General features: G+C 36.4%; 1 long non-coding RNA gene across 1 annotated transcript; it reads left to right on the top strand.

The window, feature by feature from the left end:
• The first annotated feature begins 323 nt into the window (after positions 1-323).
• On the top strand, positions 324-3,127 carry LOC140333479 (uncharacterized). The gene is made up of 4 exons (XR_011921371.1): positions 324-621; positions 1,250-1,336; positions 2,232-2,339; positions 2,731-3,127. It is a non-coding gene; the product is annotated as an uncharacterized lncRNA (long non-coding RNA).
• The last annotated feature ends 5,731 nt before the right edge of the window (positions 3,128-8,858 follow it).

Raw genomic sequence — 8,858 nt, 5'->3', positions numbered from 1 at the left:
GGTTTTGCTCTGTGTTGGAACTATGATCCTTTAATATTTGGAGCTGGAACAAAGCTATCTGTTGTTGCTGGTAAGTAAATATTTATTTTATGCATACTTGCAAACGTGCTATTGCAGAATGTGCTATATAAAAATTAGTGTTTAGGAATTGTATGCTATACAATGTTATATTATTTATTATAATAATCTTTATAATGTAGTTTTTTTTTTATTCAATATAGATCGCGGGAAAGTACCGATTTGCCCCCTATGATTGTTCCCCATTCCTTACATTATGTATGGTACATTTAACCAAAAGCACGGTCCGCTTGGGACAAATTAATTTGATGTAAAAATGTGTAATCTGTGCAGGTGAAAGAGATCCCAAGGCTCCCTCTGTATTTCTGTTAACGTCTAAAGAAGCCTCTACAACGTCCTGCCTGGCAAAGGATTTCTACCCAGAGGATGTGGAGATCTATATCAATTCCACAACGGCAGAGACCAATGCTGTTAAGGTGAATCCGATACTGACCAGGAAAAGTCTCTACAATGCAGTTCTTGTAAAGAATACAATTTCAACAGAGTGCCATGTAAAACACCAAGGAACATGGGTGGCAAGGAAGCAGAAATATTCACGACCCGGTGAGAATATCTCTTCTCTTCTTATTAAATTTAATGTTACAAAGAACTATGTGTCTAACTTGTTTACGTTATTTGGATTTATATATTCAATTGTATGGTTACTTAAGTATCCAAAGGTATTTATTGAGTTCTTTTAAAACTATATCCATTCATACAAATGTTTAAAGTTCAGTAACCAATGAAAGCAATATAGGTATTCATTTTCTAATGTTGCCGCAGTAAATTAAATGCTTACTTTAGCTTTTGTCATTGCTCTTTGCACTCATTGAGATAAACTTTGGTCAGCAAAAAAAGATTAGACTGACCATGCTGGAAATAAATGGCGGTTCAGCAGTCATATGACCGAACAGAAGACCATCCTTACCCATACTAAAATGAGGTAAATGATTGAATGATTTCTCCGGTAAATAAATAAACATTAATAGATATGTACAATTTTGAATGTGAAAGCATAAAATTAGAATGAAAAATTAAGTATTAGATGGACTTGGGATAATAAAATGTTTTATTCTTTATTCTTCCTAGCTTGTTTTTAACTATTATGTAACCACATGATCCATAAATCTGTTCAAACCATACAACTGTTTACAACTGAAATAAATAATACAACATATTCTTCATTTAAAAGATGTGAACCATGAGATACAACCCACTGTAATGCAGACTACTGTTGCAGATGATGAGATCTGCCTGGAAACACCTGCCGCAGCTACTGGTAAGTGAATTGACTTTCTGGATGGTAATAGGCTAGGCATGACCTGCATCCATTATAACAGAATTGATGATAAGTTGCCCCAGCACCAAGTTTTGTTTGCAAGAATTAGAGAAAATATGAATTAGGGCAGACAGTTTATTATTCTGCCTAACCATTGTGTGTCAGTGCTGCTTGGACGAGAAGAAGTGGTGTTGACCCCAAGTCTAATCTGAATGATAGGTTCAGGGAGATGCAGACACAGATTGGGGTGGTGGGTTGCTCTGATATCCTAGAAGCAGGCATCTTATAGAGACTGCTGTACTCATATCTGTCATATCTGTCATGCTGTCATATCTGTCATGTCTTATCTTTCCTGCTATAACATTGAAACAGGCAAACTTTTAGACAAAGTTCACATGTTTAGAATAGTATGATTATATTTAGTAATGGGGTATGCATTTCCTAAAACAGCAATCAAAATGTGTTTATTGTTTGTTTTTTTTCATTGTCTGTTAATGACTTATCATAATTTTCAGTTTTAAGGTTATAGAAGACCTATCTAAAAAGGTAGCAAAGTCTGAAACAGAACAAGGTTTTAAACTACCATGGTACATAACAAGTACAACGGCATTACATTTGTATTTGTATTATTATTTTATTATTTATTTTACACATTTGTAAGTGTAGCCGGATTGGCTAAACCCATATAAACAAATACAATACGGTTAAAAAAATGTGAAGACAAGAGTATGCAATTCTATTTAATTAGAAAAAGTCTATTATTATTGCAGTCTTATTATACTGCATATTGTCAATCTTAGCAGCAAGCCATTATTAGTGTACAAATTACCCTGTAATTAGTTTACATGACAGGTATTCTTTGATTTTTTAAATCTGTACACATTCTGTATTATAGATAAAAATATTAACTTTCTTTCAATGACCATCCTGGGAATGAGAGTGCTGCTTGTTAAAGTCCTGGTTTTCAACTTTTTACTGAGTGTGAAGGTGATTTGTCTATAAGGTGAGTGCTTTCAGCATTTTATCCTGCTAGTCATTCTAAAGGAATTGTCCAGAAAACAGACATTTCTACTTCTAATGCTTCCTCTATATCAATAGATGTGTGCTATTTACACTTTCCTGATTTCTTAGAATTGGTAAAATGTAGTGTAGAAAGCATGGGATAAATTTTTATGCTGTTATATTCTAATTTATTCAGTTTTCTACAGTTTTGCAAAGACAGCACTTAGCTAGGGGTAGTCAAGATTAGATTGTTTAACTATAGGGGACTACACTGCATTTTTTTAAATTATTGTAAAAACTAAAGCGACATAAAAAGATAAACTAAAATAAAATGTATAACCCAATGCCTTTAATGAATGTTTATGGTGATATAAATGTTCTTTTTATTGCAGATGCTGTGGAAGAAAGAAGCTGTGCATTCCTTTTTCACTGTACAGTGCTGCTTAACATGTAGGCGCTTTACACAAAAAAGGATAATAATGCCTCACAACCTCATCTCTTCTGATGGGTGTTTTATCAAGCTTCAGTATATATACCTTTTCCTATATTTTATTATTGCAATTTTTCCTGCATCAAACTATTTTTATAACACAAGCAATACATATTAGCTCAAACATTTATTGATCATTAATTCAAGATATTTTATAAAGTGTAACTATAACTAGGAGTAGATTCTGAAATAAATGTATGGATATAATAACAAACTAAAATTTTCATTTTAGCTTAAATGTATTTTTAAAATGTCCTTTAATTGCTAATGAATTTTGCAATATTAAATCTGGTGTATGTTTTTTTTTTAATGTTTTCTAATAAACTCCTGCATACTACATATAGTGGAAATCAAAATGCACTTTTGATGTTGTTAATGTTATATACCTATTATTCACTTTTCCTGAAATCCTATTTCATTATATCCTTCATACTGCAGAGAAGAAAAAATTACATTTGCATGTTCAAAATTTGTTCAACTTTCTTGAACTTGTAGCAGTTTTGTAATACCTGCTCTGTTACTCTCAGTTTTTAGACCCTGTTTCAAAAAAGTAGGTTAAAATGATTCCAAAATTTAGGCAGGTCTGACTCTAATTCGCAGGTAGGAAAAATCACCTTGGTTCAATTAATATGTTCATACATAAAGCTGCTTTTGGGATAAGGCAAGACTGGTCTGTAACCATATGCCTAAATGTGCTTGCTTTCTGTGTGTCAAGTTTTCCTAACAGAAATGGATCAATTTTGCTTCAGCTACATTTGAAATCCACTCAACCAAAAATGGATTTGAAATATCCAAATCCAAACTGAAGTTTACCGTGCAATGCAGTTTTTTGGCATTACATTTTTTTACTAAACTCAGTGAATGGTCATTTACCTTTTAAGGCATTGGTTGCCAACCTTTTCGGCCTTATGGACTACTAAATGCAGACTCCGGACCGTGCATGTGCTGGGAGCTTCCCCCAGAGTGACGTCATGATGCCAGAACCCGCCCACTCCAGAGACACAACCCGCCACCACCCTGAGCCTGCGATCCGTACAGTAGACATGGTCGGTGGCTCTGGCCAGTGCACCCCCTCAGTGCGGTCTTTCTCCTGACTCTACTGGGGGGTGCACCAGCCAGAGCCGCGGACCACCAAAATTTTCTCCGGGATCACTGGTTGGCGACTGCTGTTCTAAGGTAATTATTTTCTTTGGGTAAATTAGCCCCACTGGGTCTATATAATAAATTCTGCACATGTTTTTGAAAACTTCATAAAATGTAATAGAAATCAAAGTGTATGCATGTCAATACAGGATAGGCTACAAATAACAGGTTCATGCAAGCAGAAAGTAACTCAAGGTTTCCATAATTTTATATATATATATATATATACAGAGAGAGAGAGAGAGAGAGAGAGAGAGAGAGAGAGAAAATACAGGAAACATATATACACATTTATTGTGAGAAGACATATTACAGAAAACATTCACACACACTGTATGTAAAAAGACTTTAACATGAGGTTTTCCGTTGGTGTAATGCTGTTGAGCTGTGGTTTACCACATTTACAGAAAGTATTGTGTTTGAAAGATAAAACAAAAAGGGAATGATTGTTAGTAACCCTTTCTTTTCCACAGAAGGGACACATTCTGCTATAAAAAAAACTAAGTAAGCTCAGGGCTGATTTAGCATACTTAATTACTTGCTTCTTACTTCCTGTGGAAAAGAATAAAAGTGGCAAATATATTTAGTTTTAACAGTAAAAAACAATGAGTAATAATTAATTTAAAGATATTTAGTGACTCTAAAGTTGTCCTAAAGATCCACCAATAATTCTCATAGCTATCCCCGTGTGGTAAAGTGTATTGACAGGCAAAATAAAATGCCATACAGGAGCCAGTGGCAACACAAATGTTTTGATTTTGTTATTTTTTCACATCTTATTAACAGTGATAGACTGTTCTCCATTGAAATGTAGTTTTATATACACATTATTAGACACAACATATTTAAAACAGCACTTGAGTCTCAGATGCTTTTGAGGATCCCCGGGAACAATGGTGCTGGATCCACCAGCTGACAGTAACAGCCACATCCAAGCACTAATCTCAGGTCACAACAAGGACGTTGGACCATCCGCATGACGTTTGCATTTATTGCACAAAAGCTTAAGTGAGTTGAATGTCATTTATATTAATAGCTACCACAAACCAAGGAAAAAAGGTGTCAATGTGCTAATTTATGCATTTTCCTATCCAACCTAAGTTCATTTTATTGTTTCTCTAATAGGGATGATCACTTGGAATTTGCAGTTTTGAGTTGTGACTAACATTTTGATACTGACATCATGTACATTGTATACCATTCAGCAGCTTCTCCCTCTGCTGGATGCTGTATACTGAACAAGTTAGACAAAATGAATGCTCTCCCCATGCTGGATTGGTCAAAGGCCCCAAAAAATAAATTGAAAAAAAAACAGCCCCTATTTTTAAAAACAGACCCTTTATTTATGCTTGGGACCATCTTGGACCAGAAACGGGGAAAATAGCATGTAGACCCCCACTTGCCCCCAGGAGTGACAAGGCCCATTTGTGGGGAAGATGGCCTCCTCCCCACCACATAACCCCTATGTTGTGGAAAATCTGCAGCTAGGTAGTTTTTTTTGAATGTGGAACCTCCTTTATAACGGGACCCCCAGTATCCACCCCATTACCCTGGAGAATTAGTACAAGGATACATAGTAACATTATTCCCTTAAAATCCTTAGCAATGAACATACTACACTTGTTTTAAAAAAAAATTTACAAATACTTTCCTTTGCAGGATCCAGCAATGTGTACAAATCCAACAATGGGCCTGATTTATTTAAGCACTCCAAGGCTGTATAGGATACACTTTTATCAGTGACAATGGGTGATCTAGAAAACCTTTATTGGATCTGGTCCAGTATTTGAAACATTTGCTAGCAAACAGCAAATCACTTTGAAGAAATGCATGAAAATGTATCCTCTCCAGCCTTGGACAGTTGTAATAAATCAGGGTAAATGCCTTATGTGATTCCTGGACTGGGTGCTTCAGGTCTCTTGCTGAGCTGTTCCACATTCTTTCCCTATTGACACTGGCAAGAGTGAGGATCTTTTCAGAATTGTTCAGCAAAGGCCTCTAAGGATAACTGTTTTCAGCTCCCCTCCTGTATTTGGATAAACAATCTGGCCAACAATCCAATCAATAACGACTAATCCAATGTCATCAGGTTCCCATATATGACATTTTAATCATAGTTACACTGTGTCAAAGGGTTAATTCAGTCAAATTATGTCAGCTAGACTACATTAGCTTGGGTACTTCTGTTAACTGTGTGACATAGAAGAAATATATGCTCCTGAAAACCAATTTGGTATACAGGTAGTCCTCGGTTACATACGAGATAGGGACTCTAGGTTTGTTCTTAAGTTATATTTGTATGTAAGTTGGAACAGGTACATTATTTTACTAAATGCAATTAGGACAGATTTTTCTGTCTCACCATTTTATTAGGCAGTGTGTCAGTTACTGTAAAAATTCCTCACTGTAAGTTAATGACAAAAAAAAATAAAAGAAAAATTTTATGGAGCCTGGACATTCATTAACTTGTGGAGCAAGATGTGTTTTGATATGCAAAAAGAAACAACTGCAGGGTTTGTCTTGGTCATTAAAGACTTACAAAAGGCTGCAGAAAGAGCTTAGTCCTTAGGATCACCCAAAACATCAGCGGTGTTTAGCAAAAGATTTCTTCTTTCAAGTTATGCAAACCACCCCCCTTCAAGCCTCCATTCTGCACACGATCGAGCAGGGAAACCCCCGTTCGCATCTAGGAGTCATCCATCTGTTGGATGTCCTTACCCAGGGGCTACCTGTAGTTATTGTTGGTAGATAATATGAATTAGGTAAATATATTGTTATATTGAGAGCTACATAAGGGCTATAAAAAACAATATGCATATATAATAATATTGATATGTTAATAATATTTCCCCATGCTTCTTTATGAAACTTAATAAACATCTCTCTCATCTAATCAGCCTGATATAACATATCATTTATGGGTTACACTTTGATGCTTTTACCCACAATTGACAGTAACAAAAATAGTAACAGTAATAGTTACTCAATGAACTTGAAACTTCTGCTTAACTTCTAATGAAATGTTAACAATGAGCACCACCTAGTGAAAGGAGATCAAGATAAAGAGATCATTTAAAGAAATATGACAATTCTACCAATATTTCAGCTGATTCCTTTTTAGATCCATTGGTTTCAATATTTTTTATCAATGATCTGCAACATGTATATATATAAAGGGATCAGATTTTTTGTGATTCCATACCTATACCTAATTAGTGACTCAAAAAGGTTTTAAACAGCCAGGCAAATAGAATTTTCCAAAGTTGGTCACCTGTAGCATGTTCTGCAACATGTATATATATTAAGGGATCAGGTTTTTTGTGATTCCAGCATATGTTTCCTTTAAGGTAACGTACCTCATTGGGGGTCATTCCCTGTCCCCTTACCAGGGTCAGACTCGCACATACATGGACTGGAATAAAAATCTGGTTGCTGAGTCATATACCTCCAAAATTTGTTTTTTGCACCCTCTGGTGGGCTCTGGTCTCTGCTACCTACACAAAAATTCCACTGTGTCAGGAAAGCTGTGCTTATTAGTGGGCCTTCCTTTCACTTCCTCTGACAAGTCTACAGTCTGGCCCTGCTCATGATGCCCATCCAAGAATTAGGAATAGAGAATTGACATAACAGACAGGCAAGAAATACATTCTTTTTGCTACAAAAAATCTCTTTTGCCTGCATCACCATTGAAGTGATTGTACATGACTTCAGCCGCATGCAAGGAAAAGAAAATACTTTTTTATAACACACCTTGACGATAGAGTATTGAGTATTTAAAATGAACATATGTTTCTCTTAATGTTTAAAATGTTAAAACAATTTACAGACAAGTCCATTATTGCAGGAGGATCAGGCAATGGCCCTTTTGCAATAAAAAAACTTACCTGCCTCGCAATTTTTTTTAATAAACCAACCTGTCTTTGCCTTTGGGATCTGGGCCATCTTGATCTAGGACAGAAATGGTGTAAAAAAATATTACTAACTAAGCCTCTTTCCTGATGTGCTGTTATGCCTTTTAAACCCTCTGGTGTCTTTGCCTAACCTACTGTCCCTCCTACAAAACTTTCAGAAATGTTCTGGTTTGCAACTTAATTTCCACTAATGCAAAAAGCGGTAAATATCACCCTGCCCACTGCTACGGTAACGATGCTTCAAGCCTCTTTCCCATTCACGTGGGAAGAAAGCTGTTTGCGATACTTGGGAGTTTACGTCACATCCTCCTATGAATCTATGTACACCGCCAACATCGCAGAGCTGGTCCGCCATCTCATTTCCTTGCTAGAATTCTGGAAAAGGTCCCAAATATCCTTCCTCGGACGCATTGCGTCAATAAAATTACCTGGCTGCCCAAGCTCTTGTACCCTATGCGGGTGCTACCAATTAAGATTCCTGCTTCCACTCTTAAGGTTTTGCAGAGGAGAATGCTAACCTTTATATGGAGCTCATGCAGCCATCACATCCCTCTGCAAACTCTTCACGGCCTGCGTCAACTGGCAGGCTTATCAGTACCCCATCTTCCATCCTAATATGAAGCAGCTCAGATAGCACCTTTCGCAGCATACCATTTTAGAAGTGAGCCCCCGCATTTGGATTCCATTGAAGCCATAGAATTTGCCCCGGTCTTTATTGAAACCATATTGTGGATCCCTTCCTGAGCACGTCCCATTATAGCTAATGCATTACTCAGGCATTCTATTTAGATTTGGGAATCGATAAGGCATGGCATTCGAGGTATGGAATCTAAACATTCTACACTATAATTCGCAACCCTTTGTTCCCGCTGGGTCTGGAACACACGCAGAGATTTCAAGGGTGGATAGAGCATGGCCTCTATAGAATTTAACTTTTTTTAGACCTATTGGGTAACCTCAACATAAGTGCATTATG

Source organism: Pyxicephalus adspersus, chromosome 6, assembly GCF_032062135.1.
Source record: "Pyxicephalus adspersus chromosome 6, UCB_Pads_2.0, whole genome shotgun sequence".
Taxonomy (NCBI): Eukaryota; Metazoa; Chordata; class Amphibia; order Anura; family Pyxicephalidae; genus Pyxicephalus; species Pyxicephalus adspersus.
Note: the sequence above shows the minus strand (reverse complement) of the source record. Positions and strands in the feature narration are given on the sequence as shown.